The sequence below is a fragment of the Phasianus colchicus genome, chromosome 37 (genome assembly GCF_987193195.1).
Source record: "Phasianus colchicus chromosome 37, bPhaCol1.hap1.1, whole genome shotgun sequence".
NCBI lineage: Eukaryota > Metazoa > Chordata > Aves > Galliformes > Phasianidae > Phasianus > Phasianus colchicus.
The window spans coordinates 415,113-438,990 of NC_143472.1; the positions used below are offsets into that span (position 1 = coordinate 415,113).

Genomic DNA, 23,878 nt, shown 5'->3' on the forward strand with positions numbered 1-23,878 from the left:
TGTGCCAGACCGAGCCTCTCGACGTGATCACGAGGCGTCCAGCTTGTGCACCTGGCACGGGAGTGAGCAGATGCTATCAAGGTCAAGCTGACCAGTGGCAAACCTGAGGTGGCTGACAGAGGTGAGTGGCCTGTGTGCCACGGGATGGCACAAGAGGGACGAGCCCAGCTCTAGTGCCACCTCCTTCAGGGCAGGATGGAAGATCCAGCACTGCCGCATGCAGCAGGAGGGTCACAATTCATAAGACACTTGACCAAGAGCATATTGTTCAAGTTCACTGTACACAATAAAAGTTTTTGTTCTGCACGAACAACAGAGTCTGTGTCTAATTGCCACAGGTAAACCTTAGTCTGCTTTGCCCTCCTCAACCTGAATGAGGACCTCTGGATAGGATTTAAAAAGGGCATAGAGAGTTTTTACCAGTATTCCATAGTTGTATATCCATATGCAACACCACCTTGTCATCCCTAGGAAAGTCCGGAGCGCCTTTGCTGCTTGAGGTTCCACAGTCTGGCAAATCGCTTCCTTCCTTGTTGTTCTCTAGGGTTTGGAATCCAGCAGCAATTTCGTAACCCAAGGTTACTTGTGGCCACGCCATCTGGGCTTTCTGTGGAGAAACTCAATAGCCATCAAGTCCGAGAAAGTTTAGCAGACTAATTGTCCTTGCTATGCATACCTCCTTTGTTGTGGTAGCTATCAGAAGGCCATCCATGTGCTGTGACAGGGTTCCTTGTCCTGGGGCCGTACCCATTGCTCCACTCTTTGGCAAGTTGGTTCCTGAAAAGAGTGGGACTTTTGTTTGTTTGTTTGTTTGTTTTAACCTCTGGAAAAGTGCTGTGCATGTAAGTTGTGTTGCTCTTCCTGAATCAGGATTCTCCCACTCAAAGGTAAACATGAGCTGATTCTCTGGACTCAATGGTGGACAAAAAATGGCATCTTCTAGGTCCAGAACGGCAAACCATGCCAATTCACCTGATAATTTTGAAAGCAGCGTGTATGGGTATGCTACCAATGGGTATAAATCCTACACTATTCTATTGATGGCCCTTAAATCTTGTGCTCACACTCCAGTAACAACCCGAATTTCTGAAAACTGTCAATTATTGGCTGGATTCCTTTCCCATCTCCGAATTTGAGGGGGTACAGTTTAATCCAAACCGGCCGAGCTCCCTGCTTTATTCTGATTGCTAGTGGTGCTGCATTCTTAGCTCTTCCTGGGGTCTCTACTACCCACACCCCAGGATAGACTTGATCACTTCCTTTGTCTGGGATCCTGGTCCCAGCAGGGGTAGTGATCAATGCTAAAACTAAGCACCTCCATTAACTGTTCTTCTTGTACCTTACATTCCAATTTTCCTTTCAACTTGATTTCAAGATTCCAGTTGTTCTAATAAATCTCGCCCTACTAAAGGCTTTGGTGAATTTGGCACCTACAAACATTTGTGTATCCCTACCTGTTCACCTACACTAAGTTAAGGGTTAAGAAAGTAAACTTCCTCACTTTTGCCAGTGTCTTCCCTTACGGTTACAAATTCACCACTCACTGGAGTATTTAACACCCAATTAGATGCTCCAGTTACTACAAATTCCACACTTTGCTGCAATTCCTTCCTCAGCTTAATCTTCTCTACCCTTGACTGTTACTGCATCTGTTACCAAATCCAGCGCCTCTTTTTGCACTAACTGCTTTCCCATTCAACAGGGGCAGAACCCTCTTGGGCCCTTCCAGCTCTCCCCCTTCAGCTCTTCCTGAGGAGATCTCGGGGTCCTAGAGCCCTGCTCTCAGCTCCTCCCTTCCTAAGGCTTCCCGTGCTAACACTGGGATATCAAGTTTCCCAGGTCTCTGCAGATGAAGGCTATTTGTTCCCAGCATCTCATCTCCTGACTTCGCAAAAACAATATTCACTGCTAAATGGTCATCGCCTTCCAACCACCACTGATTACAATTTTTAATTAAAGTTTTCTTGCTCACGGGGCCCCCAGGCTCTCCAGCAATATCTCAGGTGGAATTTGCCTGGGAACTTCCTTTCCCTGTGTTCCTCCATACTTAATTTCATTGATTCTTTATTGTTCCCCAAAGTCCACACCTTATAGCTAGTAAGTTACTGTGACCAAATACATACTCCTCTTTAAACCCCAGTCCACAACGCCAACCAAAATGCCAGTTTCCTCTATTCCACTGTAATTCCTGGGCAGTACTACAGGTCAAGGCTCTGATAACAAATACAGGGTTAAACAAATATCCAACTAAACTCGATTCCCACGTTCACACCCCTCACACCTTGGATCCAAAGGTTAGCATTCACACTAGATAGCAGCCGCTTATAAAGTCTCGTTGCTGGGTAATGGAGTCTGCCTACTTCCCCAGGGCACAGGAACACCAAATTCCCTGGGCACGAGCTATAACCAATGTCTCCCAGCAACAAGAGCACTTGTGTTGTAAATGGAATTCCACAAGCAATAATTTTATAACAGAAACACTTATCAATCACAAAGATAACAACAATGAAAAACCAGTTTGGACATTTACTCGTTACATGATCCTACCAGGCCCCTTCCTGGCAGCTAACTGCAAATGCCCCCCAGCGCATTTTTGTTGCGATGATTTCTCCAAAGTATTACAAAGCTTACATTCCCGAGCGCATTATAGCCTCAATCTCAGGGTGCCTTGCAAGATTTCACCTCGGAATTCTTGAGATACCTCCCCAAGTGGGACCCTGCTCTCAAGGGTTGTGCTCCCACACCGATCTGCATCACACAGCCTATAGCTGTGGATCCACCCTCTGGGGGAGCACCCTCGCTCCTTCACCCAAATGGAGGACATCTCCTTAAGACATACGGGTCCCTGTACCTGTAACGTACCTGGTCCATACCAGGGCTCTTTCTCTGCCCCACAGTGGATGTGTGGGCCTCGAGAGTTATAGCATAGCCAGCCCTCGTACAACAGAGAGCTTAACCATGCTCATGCCTTGCAGAGAAGACCGAATTGAGAAAGCAGGATAGGAAGTTGTTAGCAGGAGAAGTCACTCGCTCAGTGAGGAGAAACGTGCCATGAGTGCCATGGGCAGCGCTCAGTGAGGAAGTGAGCCAGCTGCAGGGAGATGCTGCCCTCGAGAGCAGGGCAGCCGGAGATTGCCTCCAGCTGGGACCTGCTCACGGGTGAGAGGAGTTAAAGGAGTGCCAGGACAGCAACGTGGGGATGTGCGACCGCAAGGATGTGCGAATGTCCCCAGCAAAGGCAGCAAAGGGACGGAGCAGAGAGCGACGCTTCATTAGCGTGACAACACACAGCCCCCATCCTCCCCTCTCTCCCACGGCTGCAGATGTGCCACGAGAACGAGCTGTGAAACTGCCCACGGCCTGGCAGCCGGCTCGGGGCGTGCTCGCTGTGGGAATCGCTGCCCGGAGGCTGTGCCGAAGCGGCCAGAGCCTGGCTGGAAGCCATCCGGGCAGCACCGCGGCGGCAGGAGGTGCAGCAAGGCCGTCCTGCGGCCAGCTCCGGGCTGCGGGCACTCGGCATCCTCTGCTCTCCCAGGAGCGACTCCCAGGAGCCCGGTTGCCTGCACCAGAGGTGGGAGCAGCCTGCTCCGCACCCAAGGTAGGAGCCCTTCGTGCCTCGTGCAGAGGAGCGCACGCTTCCTGCCCCCTGCCAGCAGCGGCGGGAGGGCAGCGGGGAGCGGCACCGGGCGGGGCGGAACCGGCGCTGCTGTAGCCCAGGCGGGAGCCCGGTCCCGGCTCCAGCTCCTGCCCAGCACGGCAGGTTTGCTGGGCCAGACGGGCTGCAACGAGGGGAGCAGCGGTTCCCAGGCGTGTTGCAGCCCGGCTTGGGCTCCGAGAGGCACAGGAAGGGGTTGGAGCTGGGACAGTGAGGAAGTGAGCAGAGGAGCTCAGCGTGCTCTGCTGCCCGGTTGGCTCTGTGTAACGCAGCCCAGCCGGGAGTGCGTTTCTCCCTCTGGGCCACGGCAGACACGAGATGATCCCGCTCCACAGCTCTGCACGCATGGATTGATGGCAGCTTTCAACTCCTCCTTTGGAGTGTCTGAATGGGAAGCCTCCAGCGGGGGAATTTCCACTCCCCTCTCTCTCCCCGGCAGCCCGCAGTTTCCCTTCGGGGACCCAGCAGGCAACATCTGCCTCTAGCGGCCCTTCCAGCGTTCCCTTCTGTGCGCTTAGCGCCGGGCTGACGGCTCACCTGGGGTCGTGCAAACCCCTCCCGAGGCTTTTCTTCAGGCTGTCCCGGCAGCTGCAGGTGCCTTTAGCGCACACCAGCTCCGGCACTGGGCTGTGTAATAGACGCTGAAAAGCCGACAGCCTGCGGGCTGACTGGAGCACACGTTGTGAACGCGGCCGAGCAGCACGTCAGTAAAGCGCAGCCCGGGCTGCCCGGTGCAAAGGGCGCACGCTGCTGAGAACGCCCCCTGGAAGTGAGCGCCGGGTGCGTGCTGAGCTGGATGGGGAGCAGCGCCCCCTGGTGGGGGACGAGGGAAATGCAGCCGCCGAGGTCCAGCCCAGTCCCCAAGTGTGGGGAAAGCGCATTTCTGGAACGTAGGTCTCACCCTATATGACTACATGACCCACATGACTATGAGCTACTTTATAGCTCCTTTTGTATACCAGAGGCTTCCTCCCGCTTTGTGAATGGATTTGGCTTAGGTGAGGCTAAGATGTGTATTACAGTGTTAGGTGAGGGAGCTGTAGAGCTAGGGACAAAATAACGTGGCATGACGCACGTGAAATGATTTGCTTTAGGGCATTTCATCATTGATGACAGTCCAAAAAGCCCACCCAACAATCTCTCCTCCTCAAAATTAAGACACTTGCACTTATGCCTTTGCAGGACAGATCTTTCCAGGTACAATCCCTTCCTGGTTTTGTGCAATTATCACCAGCCTCTGTTTTCAAAAGACAGGTGCCTGTGACAGATAGGTGAATATCTCCAGGAACCAAACTGAAACAATAGAAGCTAGGCACTTAATAAAAAATAATCCCTCACAAAGCCCACCTAAATTGTTCAGTATCTAAATATTTTACAAATCTGGGTCATGGATCCCTAAGTTCATTTGGGGAGATGCCTATGTGGTCATCCTCACAGCGGTATGAGTCCCTTTTTAAAGCCGGTGGGGCAGGAAGCCTCCTCTGCATCTCCCAGCATCCCTGGCCTTTGGTTACTACTAAAAGGTTTCTCTTTAGCTCCTGTTTCATCTTCCATCATCACAAAACAGCTGCTGTAAGGTCTTCTTCCCATTTGGCCTCTGACTAATCACATCTATCCTGATGTCTGATAGAGAGAATGCCTCTTTGCGGTCTAATGGGAGCAGTGAGGGATTCAACAAAGGACCTTCCTTCCACTTTTAGAAAGAACTTTCATCAAAACGTAACTAAGCTAAGAAAACAGCTGAGAACTGCTTACCATCTCCTTCAATCACATGACTGCAGGGGAAACAGCTGAAGAGGAAGGAGAAACAACAAAGTTTTCAAGCAATGATTTTATTGACGGTAATTTCTCAAATGTATCTCAATAGCTTTCCTGTTTTATTTAAACTGAAATAAAAGGAGAAGGATGGCAAGTCTGATTTGGGTTTCCAATTGAATCTTGCGTCATCTAATTACAAATGTCTTCATGATATTAAAAATGAAAATATTTCTTTACATCTGCTCCACCCTCTACAAATATGGTTTTGTTTTGCTGCTTCCCTAATCCTGAACATCTGAGCATTTGAAATCCAGCAATGAAGAGTCACATACACATTTTTAGTAAACATCCAGCTGAACATCTGTACATCCACTCAACACACAACTCTTGCCTGGTGTATGTTCTTGCTCTATCCTGACTGCAATACTGTTGCTAATCATGTCATGGCATTTATTGTCTGCAGGGATGCCAGCATACTTCAATCACCTGCCCTTCATCGCTGACAAATTTAGGATCCACCTGCAAATTTGCAGAACTCCCAAATGTAATCCTCCTTTATTTATCCAAGCAGAGATGTGTACACAACACCTTGCACCTGGCTTCCAAAGAATAAAGGTCTATCCATTATGGTGCTCGACTGCACAGTCAAGGGAGTCTGGAGGGAAACGGTACAACTACATATACCTCTTCTTTAAATGCTAGGTGCTGTCCTCTGACAAATTTAGTCTTTGTTAGTCTTCAGCAACCGGATGAAAGAGCTGCTTGATGCAGCTCATCTTAACACACGGTCATCTTAGAATTGCAGCTGTAAGGAAGACCACGCCATTCAAAAGCTTTGTGTTAAACCACTACTCCTGAGTGGCAAGTCGTCTTTATGTTCTTCGGGAAAACTGGGTGTCATTAGCTGCTCTCATTTAAACATCTGTAAAAGCTTGAAACAGCTCAACATAAGCAACACTAAGCTTGAAGAGCAACTAGATTCTGATTAGCCCAGCTATCCTGAAAATAAGAATTACAACTATTGTTTTGTACTTTTAGATCACTAAAATAACATTCCTTTTACTGTCTTTAACATTTCAACCCAAAAGTTACAAAAAAAATGCACTGAAGTGATTCTGATACGTTATTAATGACAAAGATTACATTTTCAGCACCACTGCATCTTGTGAAGAAAGTACATGCTACAGGATATTTTCACAACAAAAGGCCTAGACTGCTTATCTTTCTAACTTAAATGGAAGATAAAGAAGTAAATCTTGTACAGAGACTTGAAATATGAACTGTCACCTAAACTGCTTTAGAGATACTTACGTGGCAAGTAACTGGAAGCCATAGAAACGTTATAATGCCCACTAGCACTACGTTTGTCACAGAACTTTACTGCCTTTCCATATATCCTGCTTCTCACTTGGTGACATTTTCTTCTGCAAGGACCTCGCAATGCTTCCTGGGACATCTCCTGATTTTAGCTCCGCAGGCAGAGGTCTTTTCTCAGTGGAAGATCAGGCACATCAAGGTTGAAAATGGGATTAGGAGATGCATTTGCTGATCACTGCTGCACACTTTTCTAACCCTTTCATGGAAGCTGATCAGCGATATTCCAGGTAAGTACGTTAACCTTTACACTTGTGAAAGACAACGTGTCAGCTGATGCTTACCTCCACGTGCCACTGTTTGCCCATAGCGTTCACCACACGTCCTTCAGCTGGTCTTCTATGTGCTCCACAGATGGGGACGCCCATTTTGTCACGGCAGGTAAACCATATAATTATTCTCCTTTCGGTTCATGAGCATCAGCAGTGAATTCCTTCCTGTTCAAAAATTCATTAATTGAGAGCATGAATAGAACAATTTCAACTTCAGAGCTTCCGTAGAGATCATTTAATTTTTAGCACCTGTTTCAGTAACAGGATTTATACTATAATAATGTCTTTAGCAGCATCAAATATGACAGTTCAATATGATTATTTTTTTTTAAACAAGCTTGATTGATTCTGAGAAAAGCCTGCTAAGTAGGATGCATCAAATCTCTATGAAAATAGCTACGGAGCTTGTCTCAAACAGGTTAGAAAGCTGTAGTCATGCCTGGCTTACATTCTGGCTCTCTTAGCACAGGTTTCTTTTAGATTTACTTAAATGTAATTGAAGGAAAGAAAAATGCACTCCTCTGCATTTTCCCCGTGATATCAAACATCAGAGAAAGAAAAATATAAGCTGACAATACCGCTGACAACACTACAGGTTGTTCTTCAAATCAGCCTCTGCCATGATAATGAAATGATAGCTTCCTTTGTACTAAAAAGCAAACAACTAGTAACGTGTGTTATATCCTACAATGCCCCCTCATCCATGCATCACTGGGGGATGTAAAAACATGCAGCTATGTATTCTGCAGCTGCAGAAGCTGATGAAACGAGATGAAGGAAGTCTGAAAAGAAAAACACACTTTGTGCAACTCAACTAAAAGCAAAGAACATAGGCAAGATAATGACTGAAGCAGCCGAAGACAACCAATTTTCTGCCCTTTGTATTAGAAAAATAATGTCATTTTGCTGCTATAAGCAAGTTTGCACCCAGATTTCCTATTTCCTATGGTACCACCCTGTGCTGCAAACTGCAGTCTTTCATCCCGCCCCACTCCCATGCTTTATCCTCAGACTCTTCAGAAATTTAGATTGGAAGCTGGATGGCAAAACGGGCCCTAACTCTCTACATAACCACATGTACTGCATTAAAAGCATGAAATCAATGGCTACACAGTTTACTTAAAAAAAAAAAAAAAAAACCAAAACCGTGAAGGATCCCACTGAAATGAGCGCATTTATTAGTGAAAAAGGTGATAAACTGGACTCAAATTGGGGAACCCCTGTTGGGAAAATAAAAATCTATTTAAAAATGACAAAACTTCTGCATCTGATTTGTTTTTAAGTGTCTACCACAGTGTATCCTACTCATCCTGAAACATCACCAGGTACAAAACACACTTGACAGGAAATCTGGTGTCGAAGTAGACAAGTAGTTAATATTTTATGCACACATTTTAAGATATCCACTCTCAGTTTTGTGATGCATTCTTAGACCTTTTTCTCATAAAAGACACTTTGGTTACTCCATCTCAGCAGGAAAGCCTTAGGAACCATAACCTCTACATCCCTCCCAACTGTCATTCCATTTTCATCATTATCAGTGATAGAAGGAAGGGTGAAGACCCACCTGCCGTCATTCTTGACAAATCCAACTCCTGCCAATACTTGTTGGCAGATATCACAGCAGAAGCACTTCCAGTGGTTGTTCACAGCTTTAGTAACACAACCAATAACAAACTCACCTGTAGGAAACATAGTAACAGGATGTAAAACGCCATGCTACACAAAGTTAAAAGAAGCCTGCAACTGAATTGCTAGAATTACATCACCATTTTTGCCTTGCTCCTCTTCTAGAAAAGGACACTTTTCAACTGTTGTTCACACAGTGTTGGCTTCTACTCCACTAGGCCTAGAATCAAGGCTTGAAAGAGCTCCATACTCAAAGCACAACAGAACTGAGTTTGGATGGCCCTGACCCTCCTGCGAGAAAACTCCTGCAGTCAAAGTACAGCAGAATACAAAGACACACAGAGATACAGCAGGAGAATGCACTTGCTAAACAGCAAATCCAACACGCACACCAATTTCTGATCTACCACAGAGTCCTGTGCTGGGAGGCACTGAGGAAGTGAGAAAACTACCATTTCATATTCTCTGCTGCACAGCCATGCCAAACACTCACGCTGTTCTCTGCACGCACGCTGCAGCCAAGGCCCTGAGCAGCGCAAACGCTGCCTGCAATACGTCGGGAGCTCCGCCTCCTGCTGCTGCCAAAGGCTGACACCCGGCTCTGAAGAGCCTACAGATCAAACAGCTGCCAAAGAGAAGTGATCAGGCAGATAACAGGTATGAACGAAACGAAGTCTAACATGCAAGTCTGTGGCATTCCCATGAAGTCATAGCTTTCCAAGAATAAAATGCGATGGTCTCTAGAAGTGTCGGGAAAGCTTGAGGCATCGCTGCTGACTGCAGCCCTGCTGATTTCGGCTACTCTCACCACATTCAAGAACTGGAAAAGCTCACTTTCAGGCAGGATTCATGGAGTGCTGCAGCCCAGATGGGTTTTTTCTCTCAATGAAAAGCCTTCACATTAAGCTTACCTGACATCGAAGTCACTAACTATTCTGTGAAATGTGGTATTCTTGAACCCACAAGCCTTTCTCCCCTGTGCACAGGGCCCTGAAATTTTCAGCTGTTTGAGGGACAATATTTGAAAGCAGCTCCGTGGTTGTGTGTCCTACAGGTTCGTCACTGGCAGAAACAAAACACACAACAACAGGGTTGGTGTCCTTTGACAGCTCCGCTGCCAGAGAGAGGTGGCCCTTCTGCAGCTCTGACAAGCTTTGCTGGCATTCTCCAAATCTCCTCTCAAAAGAATTAGCCAGTTCTTGAACTTTAGCTCTGACCCCAAATTGCTCTACTTTCACTTCACCATCTGAAAACAAATCCGAGATTTCCTTAGCTCTAGTCACTGCAGCCAGAGATCAGCAGCTTTTGTTCTGTATAATCTCCAGGGTAAAACAAAGCCAAACAAACTACAGAAGATACTGAAAAGAACTGTAAAAACCACTCAACCGACTAACCAGCATCACCTGTAGCTGTCCAAATTAAAACACTGTTTGATGTTTCAGAGGGCACTAAGTTCATTTCTTTAGCGATGACATGCTTTGCACACACCTCAAGAACTTGGTCCCTTCTCATAAGGATCCTGTAACACTTCTTCTGTGTATGGAAGAGGACCCTGAGCTCTCCAACACCGCGCTCCTTCCACTGAGCAGCATCTCTGGCCCAACTGTAAAATTTCGCCCTCTCTTTGAAGGGAATTCCTTCACCTTCTTCTCCAGACTACCTCCACCTAAAACACAGCACAGTAATGCGTGATTTCCCCCAGAAATTGTCACCAACAACACTGTTACAATTCTGACATCATAATCCAAAATTATTCGATGTTTTCCTTTCTTCAGTGGCTTTGTACCCACAGCTCTATACTCATCATGCACTGAAGTGACCGAACAGCCCTGCCTTCTCAAAAGGAGAGAGCCCAACAGATTTCAGCCTTTGAAATTCATTTTTAAGCTATCAAGTGTGCCGGCATATTTCCCAGTGAAATTTCAGGTCTGCTGAATGATGTGCTGAGTGATAACCCAGCACTGTTAGCATTCCAGGTGTTCCCCTTATGAAGGCTGCTAAGTAACTTAATACTGGCATTTGATCAGAATAAGAATCAACTGAAAATAATAAATGGAGGCCTCACAGCTGCGTATCCTCCTCACTTTATATGTGCACATTACTGCCTTTTAACATCCTTCAATTAACACATCTTCCACAGTTAAAGAAAAGCTTGAAAGAACTGGAGAAACATGTGACAGACAGGCATTTCTGAAGGAGAAAAAGAGCAGGCAAGGCAAGAAAGAAAACAACAGACGTCATAATATGATTAACGGATGAGGAAAGGCAGACAAGATATTGCAGAAAGAGGAAGACAACATTTTGCAGACTTCATCAGATTAACTGTTCCAATTAAAGGACACTACATACTGTTTTTTGGTGCTCTATCAGTCTTGCTTAGTCATTATACTAACCTGCAATTAAGTTCTATTCTTTACAGGAAGCCAAACTAGAAGACTACAGTCATTGCAAGCTTCTCCTCTTATTAGGCATACTAAGGTTAAACACGAAATCCAGACATGAACAACTGAGTTAAGCCTTACAAAGCTACATCAGGCTTCTTCAAGCACGTTGTTCTACTTCCTAAAAAGCTGTATCACCACCTCCTGGTAAATTCTCTGACACGCGAGCAGTTTCTGTGGATTCTGCTTCTCCGCTGCTGGCAGCTGACTGCACAAATACTGTTGCTGTTGCTTCACTGGTTGATGGAGTATGTAATTCTTCCTTACTTGTAGAGACTGAGTCAGTACGATTAATAAAACAGTAAGCAAATAAGCTATAAGAGCCTAAGATACAAACTTCAAACTCCATTAAGTCTGGACACTAAGAATAACGACTCCCTCCAAAAAAGCCACATTTTCTCTCTCCCCTCCCCCTCCCTTCCAGAAATTGTAATTAAATGAAGAAATTTATCAACAGCAGTACAGTAAAAACAAGATAGTAAGTTCTCAGTCTCCAACTTTCCGATAGTGCTACTAATGTTTCAGAACAGCTAACTACCAGGGATTAAGGGAAGTGAACAACTGGGGAAAAACAAAAAAACAAACAAGAATTGTTGTTGGAAGGTTTCAGACATTCTTCATCACTCTTAAAACACACACAGCTTTGACTCAACAAGAGACTGAAGTACCTTTGAAGCAGTACGATTCCAAAACAAGCACCATTTCCCTTGGAAACTGCTCTGAAATCACTTAACTCTTACCTACCTGCTAGGAGGAATTCTACTAGCCAAAGCTGTTTCTACTTTAGGAGGCAAAGCTGTTTCCTTTCTCTCCCAGAGAAACTTAAGTTCTTAGTAGTACCATAGTTCCAGTGCCAGAACAGACTTGAGACACAGTCAAAGAAGTCAAGTAGTTTCTAATCTGCCAGACGCTTTATTTCTCACTGAGTGAAAATAGTCTAAGAATAATACTGCAAATTTATTGCCTAAACTTTCGTAAAGACTTGACTCGTACTTTTTCTTTGAGTTTTTACTTCTTTCTGAGAGCCTTCTGGACTGGCATCCTCCGCACTGCTACTAAAGCCACAGACAGACGTAGAAGGGACCTGTGGAGTTTCTCCTTTAGCCTTCTGCTCAGAAGATTTAGTTTCCCAAGCAGTAACACATTCACGTTTGACTGGGGGGTCTGCTGCAAAGCACAAAAATTAGTGGAAAACAGCTGATAAGACAGCTAAATTCCGTGATCATTTTTGGCACATACATTATAAAGTAACCTAACGATATTCAGAACATCTTAAATGTAGAGCTTTTGAAATAACATCATTATGTAAAAAGACACTCATTCAGGATAACCAAGGAACTGTAAATCCGTCATACTTGGGTTTTCTGCTGCTATCAAAGAACCTCCATGCAATAATGAAGACTTCAATCTTGCAACTGCCACTACAGATACTAGCTTCCTTTGACATTTACTTATATTTCTGGTAGCTCAATACGTGCCACCTTTTATTAGTACACAGACACTCACAGCCTCAGAAAGAGTGACTGGCCAAATGGAAGATGACAGTTTTTCTCAATTTAAATATTGTAAACTTATTGTAAATGTTGTCTGTTGGTTCTAGTAGCACTATACACTTTCCTTTTGAAATTCACGTCTCAGACCAAGAACAGGTCAACATTTTCATATTGTTACAAGAATTATTGATGGCCATATGCCAAACAAAATACAACTACACAGAAGAGCCATATGGGTATCATCTACAGAGGAAAAGCAAAACCAAGGACTGAAAAAGAAAGTAAGAAACAGAAAGCAGTCAGCAGCAGCGTGTGCTACCGATGAACTTTGAGCATTTGGAACTCCAGATGATATTAACCAGAGACTGAATAGAGCTTATTTCACAATACTTCTGGGAAGTACAAGAAGAAAAACCACGACAAACAAAGGCTCCAGCTAAAAATGTGAAGTTACTGGAAAGGAATGGAAGCAGACAAGAAGGATGCCTCCTAGTTGAAGGGATAATTCGAGTTGAAGCTTAAGCACAACTGCTGTTTTCGGAGTTTACCAGTCAGAGCGAGGCCTGAGCACAAACACTGCCAGTTCAACACAAAAAATGCACTGTCAGCACTTCACCCTGACATTTTAAACAACGCCTCGTTGTTTAAACAATATTAGCATCTCCTGGTTCTAGCAGTACCAAACTCCTTCCCTACAAAAAAAGCAACACTAAGATCAACTCTGACGCCTCGGACAGATTCCAAAATCCTACCCGCAACTCCCTTTCTCACTACAGAGTTGCACTGAGTCCCGCATAAGGCACGCTTCTGTTCTTACGTGCAAAGAACTACAACTTCATATTTACTCAAGTTGAAAGTCTAGGATTTGAAGATTCACAGACGTGCATTAGAACTGAAAGAAATGACATACTATTAAGACAGAAGAAGTAATACACAATGACCAGCGTTAACAAGTGACTGACTAATGAGCTGCACACTTGAATAAATTACTGGTTCAATTAACACTCACCTTTCTCCAGGATTTTAAACGAGAAGTTGGAGGGCCCACCCTGTGCCAAAGGAGCCGGCTGGGATGCCTCGCTCTCCCACGGTTTCTGAGCAGCACTACAGCTTTTGGGTGGTTCAGCTACTCCCGCTTTTTCCTGCTCTGCTTTCCGAGATGCTGAAGTTCCTTCATCGCTCTTTCTTGGACGATTCAAGCTGAATCCAAAGAGGGAGCCGGGGGCTGAAGTATTCCCAAACGGGAATGTCTCTTTGTTACTGAAAACGCTCCTGACAATTCAGATCTAAATACAAACTTTGGAGCAGAAACCTCCGTTTTTGCTGGCGTTTCAGAGGTGCTTGATACCTCTAAAGCTTCTACGGTGGCATCAGAAGCATCACCACCATGGCCGAGGTCGCTTCTCTCCCTGGTAGCTTCCTCCAGCACAGCTACAGCGTTGTTACCACAAGGAGATGCTTTGGCTGCATTCGTACGAGAAACATGAGATGTTACCAACGTGCCTTTCTCACGGGTGTGCTCACTCTTGTCCCTGTCTGCTGTTTCTTCAGACTGGAGTGCAACTCCACTACTCGAAGGCAGTTCGTTTTTGTCTTTTTCATCCACGTTTGTCAAGTCAGTTGTACACTCTTTGGATGGATCATCTTTCTTAGCGGTATTTTTACTGGACTCCTGTATACCAAATTTAAATCCACCGAGAGGCATCCACATTGAAAAATTACATCCTTCCTCTGCAGGCTTTGCTTCACCATCTGCAAGATTCTGAGAGGTACATGCTGGTGTTTTCCCTTCAAGTTTCAAGGAAAATTCTTGAAGAGATACTTCTGAATTAGTTTTGCTTGTATTCTGGCAAGTAACACATTTTGGGGCAGTGGGTTCATTTCTTACTAAACAGATGTCACAGTTCCACTGGCCTTCCTTTTTAGCAAAGGCAGATCCCAATTTGTCCTGTGCGGCACTAACACTGGATTCTAGAGGTTTTAAAACCACACGTTTTGTGAAATAGCCTGGTTCAGGCAGTGGTGGATTTGTGCTTGCCTGTGGAAGGCTGTAGTTGTAGCGATCACCACAAGGCAAAATGATTCCAGCAGATGGAGCATCAAAATGCCAAGGTGCGCCATACGTGTCTTGAGGAAACACGGCAGCGCAAGTGTTTCGCAGAGGTGGCGTGCGGATTGCTTGTTGATGAGCATATCTACGCTGCTGAGGTGCAAGTCCATCCATGCCACAGACAGGTGCCTAAAGAAAAAGCACCGTTACTTCCTTGTGGAAAAGGAGGAAAAGGGATTAGGGTGCTAAAGCCCATGCAACATGTACTCTTAATAGCAAGGCGTACCATAAAATGAGATTTCAACTCTAATCAGTTTTAACTAAAATCATACGTTCAAAACTTGAGTGGTATCTGAAAACACAGACTGGGGAGAAGCGTAAGCTGAATAGACTCATTTTTCTTTAGTATTTAAAAAAAAAAAAAAATCAAGCCCCCATACTATTTTGGGGAAAAGAACAATGCAGACAACGAGCAGAGGACATATGTTAGCAGGTTAAAAACATGCTTTGCTGGCTGTTTCTCCCAAACCCAATATCCCAAAGCTTAGCTGATTACGGAACTTTCTGCCTGTCTCCAGCAGACCTCAAGTTTAGTAAACGCTCTCTAGGGAACCGCAGTTATATCCTGCTACACACAGAAACAAAACCAGTTCACCACATCAGTAGAAATGGCTTGAGCGGATTCGTACGTCCTCACCTTTGTTGGTGTTACACTGGTTGCAGCAGTTCTTTGAAGATACTGCGAGTTACAAGCAGGTGACTGGCTACAGTGAACAGATGGGCCAGAGGTAGCAACTGAAAAGGAACACCAAGAAAGGAGCTTATATCCAGTTTTTGTGATTACTGACTTGAGTGAACTTTCCCAGGGGACCAGTTTTACTCATTCATCTCAGAACACTGCAGAAACATTTTAAGAAGTCTTACTCCGTTTAGCTAAGTGTTCAATTAAAAATTCAGCATCAACTTACCCCTTAAGCTTCCCCCTTAAGCTTCATGAAGATTTTGTGCTCTCCGATAACCATCTGACACTGTATCTGTTTCATGGCTTCCAGCAGGCCAGCAGTGAGATGATACATTTACACTGGAACTATTACGTTTCATTTCCCGTATTTCATTCTATTAAAGACAGTGTTTCAATTGAGAGCATGTAAACGTATTACATCGGTATTTGGAGGAAACCTAAGGAACGATCCCTACGCTCCTCTGCTATTTAAAAGCATGTTCAAGGTCTGAGACACACACACAAAAAAGATGAGTTAAGTGCTGCAATAACCTATGATCTTCCCATGCTTTACGAAACCGAGACTGTTCCCTGAAGCTAGAAATAAACCCAGAACAAAGATGACAGAAGCTAAGCTGAAGAAAGCACAACTTTCTGCACGCACAATCCTCAGGATTACTTCCCATATCTGAGTACCAAATCAGAGTTTGTAGGCAACAAAGTTTTACTCTTGAACTCACTTTAAGCAGATGTTTATAGCAGTTCTCTTCACTGAGTTTTAAGAGGTAGCCTGGTAAGGGAAGTTCAATGCTTGGGTCACAAAGTACTTACCAGAACAAAAAGATCAACCATTCTGCATCGAATATAGTGACTCAAGTTGCTTACCGTTAAAGCTTCCACGTGCTGACACAGCTTTTGAAGTAAGGACTTGTGATCTTCTGCCCACTGAGAGAGAGTCTTAGGAGAAAACTGGAAAGAAAAGAAAAAAACTAATTGAACTTGGATTTTTTTATACAAACGTAACACTTCCCTAGAAGAGTAACCAGCTAATATACCTGGTAGGTATTTGTTGGCGAGAAAGAGAACTTCTTAGGTGATGGAATTGAATATTTTACTTCCACGTGTGCAGCTGGTGAGATATTTCCGGAGGCAAGACTTCCCTCTTCACCATTCTCTCCAAGCTCCTGGATCACTGCATTCAGCATTTCCGTTACAGCTTTAACAGATACCGGCAGCTAGAAATGTATTTGAAACGCAAGTCATGATCGCAATTCTTCCTCAGAGCAAGAGGCTGTGCTCTGATCTACGGCTGCACAGTTTGCAAGGCTTTCTGCACAGAAATTCTGGGTGTTTTTTGTTGTTTTTGTTCCCCCAGGAAAGCCCTATATCTGTTAACATTAACGTAAGACGACAACTCACACAAGCATTAATTCTTTTACTTAGTCAGCTACTGACGGGTCAGAGGAGCTTTCGTCAATGATCTTCATCAGGTAATGCTTTCTTTTAACAAGATAGGCTTTGCGTTCTTCTGGTAACGTATCACCACTCTCAACCTCTTCTGCCTTTCTTTGATAAAGCTAAGTAACAGCATATGGATTAGGAATAATCGGTCGGAACGTAAGTAATAGAAAAGCATTTTGAGGTAATGCAATTTACAAACTTACAATGGCAAGATTCCAGTACGAAACCACTTTCTTAATAGCTTCAAACGCTAGTAAAGCATCATCTGCTGATTTTATTCCATAAAGCAAAGAATTAAGCTTGATCAAGCTCTGCTGCTTATGGAATTAGTATATGAGAGCTACTCAGGTCATTCCCCTCCCCCCCATACCACTAACCTTAATACTAGTTATTTTAGCTGCATTACAGAGAAGGGAATAGCCTATAGGAAACACACTCATTAGCCCTTAGTCACTTTACTTCTGACAAGTGAAACAGATGAGATTTTCTTCACACTACTTGAAATCTTTTAAACAAGTATGGAAGGGTAAGATTTGGCCAGGAGACAGCCTTAAAAACAGTAGTTAGTTTTTGGAATGCAGGCGTTCAGTGCGCATACAGTGAGAGCATTCAAGAACTGCAACAATTACAGGCACAAACTGAAGAGTGACTTACGTGGAAACTTTTCAGGTAACACAATGCTGCGAGTTCACATGCATCTCTCCATTGTGTCTCGTTGTTCTGGGCCGTTTTCAGCAGGAAAGTTCCAGCGTGCATGTAGAAGTGTCCTTTCATTTCAAGGAAGGTACGAGACAGCTCATCAGGTCCATCCGCACACGGCTTCACTGAGTGAAGCACACAATCAAAACTGGAACATAGAAAAGATTCATTTTCAACCAAGTCCTGGTCTCCCAGGATTTATACTAGACCCCTATCACTGAGTCTTCTCTGAGGCCTTTAGCTCAGACACAGCTTGCGGATCAAGCCTAGCAACATTTGCTCTTTGCAGTTAGTACAGAGGAACTCCTCTTCCATCCATAAAACAGCTACTCACTGAAAATGATGCCTGCTAGAAGTTCGGTGACCCAGAAAAAATATTCAATTTTTTTCTTTTTTTTTTTCTTTTTTTAAATAAGCAGAACAGTTAAAAGAGTACCTTTCAAGGGCCCCTCTGCTTTGTCAAACATCTCTAGAAGCAAGCGTCATTTTAGCCAAGCTAGAATAGGCCAGCAGATGATCCTTCTTGACAGCTCTCCAATTATTTTTATCAGCCTCCAAGCCTCGTACTGATTCAAGATATTCCTAAAGAATAAAGTTCATCACAGAATGAGGAACCGCCATCCTTCTATGAAGGCAAGAGTTTCTCCAGAACTTCTTGCTACATAATCCAGTTTCCCAGGTGAGATGTTAACGTATTCTTCAGCAGCAATGTTCCAGGAACTATTTGCCTCAGCAATTCCCTCCCTGATGGAGCTGCTGTATCTAACTTAATACCTCAGCTAGAAACTAAACAACGCTTTAAGGCTTAAGAAAATCCTAAATAAATCACTGTTTCCACAGACATTACATTTAAAGGAGTTAAGCCACTTGAGAATTAGCTGCCATTGTAACGATACTAAGAGAATAACACCGGTTTCAAGGACATGGGAGATTATGACAGGATCAAAACATGATTAAATACCTCAAATGTCTTTATGACGCACAAACACCACTCCAAGCTGGAGTCTACAGGTATTTTCTTCTCCGCCTCCTGACAATGAAGCACAGCATCTCTTAATCTATTATTTGAACGGTAGAGAGCAACCAGTCTGATGTTAAGGTAGGGATCGTCTGGTCTCGCATAGAGCTCGGTTTGAGTCATATCAAAGAGCTGATTCCAGCCATCTTCGCCTTTACGCTCCAGTAACTGCTCCTATCACATACGAAGGCAACACGTAAAAATTTCATTCTCTACGAGAGCCTCTTCAGCAACTATGTTACCTGACTGTTTTCTCATCGCCATTACAGGCTACATTACTCAAACTGCTCTGGAAAGCTGGTAGGTGCTACTGAGAGTTTGACAAACATTTTAGAAGTGAGGGAAAAAAAAAAAAAACAAACACAAAACCCAAAGCTTTAGAGTTTGCATCCTGTAGATGCTAAGTTAGATGCTAAGTTAAGACTGTCAAACCACCTGGTTCAAAGATGACACACGTCAATACAGAACAGCTTGTCTAAAAAAATAAAATAACATAACCACACAAAAAATCCCAAAGCACAAGCCTCTCAAGACTTTGATTTCATTGCAGTTGTGCTCCAGAAAACTAACACCTGTACAAAAGTGAGATTGTATGACTGAAAGCATTTACACAGTATTAGGGAATAACAGCATCTCATACACTTGACAGTTTTCAACTCAAATTAAAAAAAACTAGAAAGCAGTGTAGTCATGTAATAGAGACAATACATAACCTATCTAATCTTGACCTCTTGGATAATATTACTACCATGGTTTTCCCATCGCTTGACGCAACTAAAGTTTCTTCTAGGCACAGAACAGAGATCAGAAGCAGGAATTTACCTTCAATCTGTAAGCAGCAGGATTCCCAGGGAAGAGCCTGGCAGCTTTCTCAACCCAGTACTCTGCTCTTCCATCAGTGATGTCGTTACTGCATAGTAACTCTGCAATCTTCAGTACAAGATCTTTCTGCATTGGATTCAGCTCCACAGAACGCTGGTTTTCCCCATGCATGCACATAAGAAAAAAGGTTACTAGTAACTTGATCTTGCAGTCCACGTAGAACAAGAAAGAAAACATGTCAAACATGTCCCCCATTAAACAGACCCAGCAAGTCAAATTAGAACTATCAATAAATACTTTCTCACTACTTTAAGAAAAGCCTTTTTCCCTTTCAAGAAGGCCACCATTGGTTTGTAACACCCAGACAACTGCTGGAATTCAGAACACCATAAGAGAAACAATGTCAAAACCAGCTCCTCTACCACCCGCTGCTGCTCTACTCAGACAGACAGACCAGGGGTATCTCCAGCCTAACCTAATACGGAGGCTTCCGGAAAACAGAATTAAGTCACAAAGACTGATGGCACTCAGTCACTGTGCTGGCAACAAGACTTTTGTGTGTATCCTCTCCCTCCCCGGTGCCCGAATAATGAAACACAGACTGTGAAGTTCACATTTATATGCTTACCTAATCGGAACTGTATTTGCCCCATTCCCTCTACTTCTGAGGAAACAAACAAACAAACAGCCCACCGCTAACAAGAAAACAAACAATGCAACTGAAAAACACTCTCAGTCCAGTCTTTCAGTAGCAGCCAGATTACTGCTGTCACCATAATCCCTACTGCAGAATTCTACAGGGCTCACATATTCTTAGTCCAAAGGGCAGCGGGAAGAAGACTATCAGAGCAGGAAGCACAAAGATCAAGTCCATTTACAAAGGAATAAAGCAGGACAGGGAGGTGAGTGAGGTGCTTACCTTGTAACACCCAAAAGCTTCTTCCGTGTTATCCTGAGCCTCGTAGATCTGTCCCAGAAACCTGTGCGCTTTGGGATCTCTCTCTCGGACACTGAGATAAATAGATGTATATCTACAGAGTAAATAAAGAAAGAAAGAAAAACCAGAAGGATCAGTATTCCTCAGTATTACAAGTCCCCCCACACCTTGCAGCTAACGTGGGACTTTAATCTGTCATACAGGACAGTTAGCTGTATTTAGTTCAAGGGGCTTGATCTAGATCTTCAAGTAAGGCACAACATTATTGCTACACGTACAGATGTTGCATATTTGCCTGCAAGCACTGGCCTTCATTAAATAAAGCAGTAGCTCACAGGAACTGTAAGAAGGACGTAACACGATGGCATAAAAGACATTTCTACCGGATGGGTTTTTACAGCACCATGTAACTACCCATGCTTTAAGTTGCCGTTTTAGGAAGATTTAAATGGCACCACATTTCCCATTTGCTGCTACCTTAAAACAGCATGACAACGGTCTTCATTTCTCCACTCTACTTCATTTAGCTTTCCCATCACACTTTAAAGAACAGAACAACATACGTAACGTTTATTACCTCTTAGCAAGTTCGTATTCTTTTATCTCAAAGTACAGCTTAGCAAAAAAGAATCCTTTTAACGACCTCTGAAGAAAAAAAAACCAAAAGGTACATTTTAAATATACAGTACTTTTGAAGTAATTGAGTAGGGAGACCCTTCTTTCCAGGGGTGCATAACACTTCCGAAAGTGTCTTCACAGCTATCAGCTCCAGTTCACTCCTTGTACTCTGGGCTTTGTTTTTGAAAGACACAGGAGTAAGAAAATAACATTTCTTCCCAGTAACTGGCAAAGGCTACCAAAGCGAAACTGAGGTTAGTAGCAAAGCAAGTCCTCACACTTGTTACTTTTCACAAGCACACTTCCGACTAAAGAGAGGAGAATGGGGTCAGCTACATACAAGCTGTTTCTCTTGCAACCTATCTACGTTGCAGAAGAAAACAAATGCCACAAATCAAGCTCCTCCTGTCCATGCTTCTGTCACCTTCCTCTCTCGCCTGCCCCGCCTCCTCGTAAACGGGGCTGGAAAGGAATTTCAAAAGAAACGCCGGCAGCCTCGCACAACCCTCCTCTCCAAAATCAACGCAACAGGAAGACCAGCAGCTACTTCCATCACCGACCGCGCTCCACAGCCAGTCGTTCCAGAGAGCAGGGGATCACCCGGCTGCCCAGCCACCAACGCAGGCAGCAGAGCTATTTCCCCCCGCCTCTCCCTCTCTTCCTGCCGGCGTTTCACAACGCCGTCGCACCCACGGCAACAGCAGCCGCACAGCGGCCAAACGAGCCCAAAGCCGAACGGCACGCGTTCCCTATTCCGGCTCCTCGAGAGAGGGAAGGCCGGAAGCCCGGGGACCGTGCCCACGGAACGGGAGGGAGCCGAACTCCGCCCCGCCGCCGGGCTCCTTCCGAAGCCGCCGAGGGCTCAGCGGCTTTCCGAGGCGCGCAGCTGCGGCGAACCGCGTTTCCGAGGAGGCGACTCCGCGCCCGCCCGCCGGCAGCCTCCCTCGGCTTCGACTCCCCGCCGGAGGAGCCCGCCCTCGGGCCCGGCACCCGCGGGAGGGGCGGAGGGACGGGGCGGGCGGGGAGCGGCCCCCACCGCGGCCCGGGGAAGGCCGAGGGAGCGCCGCCGGCGGCGCCGGCCGGGCCGCAGCACTCACCGCTCTGGGAGAGGAGGCGGCGGCCTGCACGGAGGCGACGTACCGCTCCACCTCGGGCTTCGTGCGCCGTGCCATGGCCGGGAGAGGGAGCGAGCGAGAGGGAGCGGCGGAAGGCCGGCACTCGCGCGCCGCTAAGGGAGCTCCCCGCCGCACGCGGCGGAACGCCCTCCCTGCCGACCGCGGCGACGCGCGACGTCACAGCGCGGGGCGGGGCGGCGCATGCGCGGCGCCGAGCGGCCGGTTAGCGCTTGGGGCGGCGCATGCGCGGCGCCGAGCGGCCGGTTCGCGCTTCGCGCGGCGGCGCTTTGAGCCGCGGGACGTCGGGCCGCTCGGCGCGGGCTGCCGGGCGCCGCGAGGGGCTGCGCGCGCCGCCGGTCCCGTCCTCGGCCGGCCTGCCCTCGCGCGTCTTACGGAGCTCGGCGCGGTGAGGCGTACCGAGCCGCTCTCCTCACCCGTAGCGACGCGCCGCGGCGAGCGGAAGCGTCGTTTCTGCGTCGGGTATTGGAAAGGGCGGTTGATCTGAAGAAGCGCGCTGTGGCGCATCCTTAGAAACAGCTGATGTGAAAAGTAGAAGTTCCGTGCGCACCTTAGTAACGTGCTTTAGAAACGCAGTTACCGAGTTACGTGAGAAATCCTTTCTCACAAAGCTGCGGTAGGCTCTAGATGTCCTAAGCGATGTGGGTGTAGTGTTCTGAGCTGGGAAACCCGCTGTGAGGTGGTTCGTTAGGCCAGCAGAAGTGAAACACATTGAACACGCTTTCAAGGAGCCAGGGCCTTTGCACGAAGCAGAGCTGTCCCACTCTGTGGGAACCTCAGGGTGCCGCAGGCGGGCTCCAAGACACTCCCCTCTGTCCTCCTTCCCAGCTTATCTCTGTGCGAGGACAGAGGGATGACCAGAGCAGTGACCAGTGTAAAGGGCACAAATGCTAGGGGTAATTAAACAACTAAGAGCTTATGTTTCTGTGCTATCTTGGCGCCTGCCTGTCACATCCCAACTTCTCACAGAGTGAGACAGTCCGGCCTTGCGTAGAGGCCCTGGCTTCTCTGATGTTTGCTACATCTGTTTTTCTCTTGCTGGCAGTTTCTTATCTAACAGAACAACTCTACAGTATGTTTTCTAATCCCTAACACACTATACTCGCATTGTTTGGACCATTTAACAACTATTCAGTTTTGCAAGAAAGAATTAATCACATAATTCAGTAATAATGTTTTAAAACATACCGCTAACATATACGGTATTTTACTTCTTAGATCAACTATTTCTAAGGATAAGTTACAGAATACAAATGCATGATGTTCTACTTCTTCAAACCAGCTGCTCTTGTTAATGTCAAATGCAGAAACAACATTCCATTCCCACAATTCCCCCCTCTTTTTCTTTCAAAGCGTTGATTTCTGCAATTCCCTTTTTTTCTTTTTTCTTTTTTTCTTTTTTTAAAGGTACGATTCTAAAAACTTCTTCATTTTCTTCATTCTCCATTTCATCTAATATCATCATTTTATCCGAGTGCGGTGGTGGTTCCACTGCTGTTTGCTTAGGCAGCGCAGTTTCTATTAATTGCTGCACCAATCCCCCCACGCAGGGGATAATACAGCAACCGACGGCCGTCAGGACTCCTGCTGCCACAGTCAAAGAAGTAAATAAGGACACAATCATCCCTTTCCATTTGCCAAACCAGGACTCCAAACACCCAGTGAGGGAATTACCTATTCCTGAGTTTTCTGCTAATTCACTGGCAAGAGTAGTAAGCCCCCGTAATGCTCTAGTTATTGTGCTAGCTGGGGCTGTGTTATTTGCGATAAAGGTACAGCATTGGGTGCCCAACATCA

The 23,878-nt window shown here is 45.6% G+C and overlaps 1 pseudogene; it reads right to left on the reverse strand.

Annotated features, from left to right (window-relative positions):
• Positions 1-5,471: 5,471 nt before the first annotated feature.
• Positions 5,472-22,254, reverse strand: LOC149913420 (RANBP2-like and GRIP domain-containing protein 8; annotated as a pseudogene).
• Positions 22,255-23,878: the final 1,624 nt, after the last annotated feature.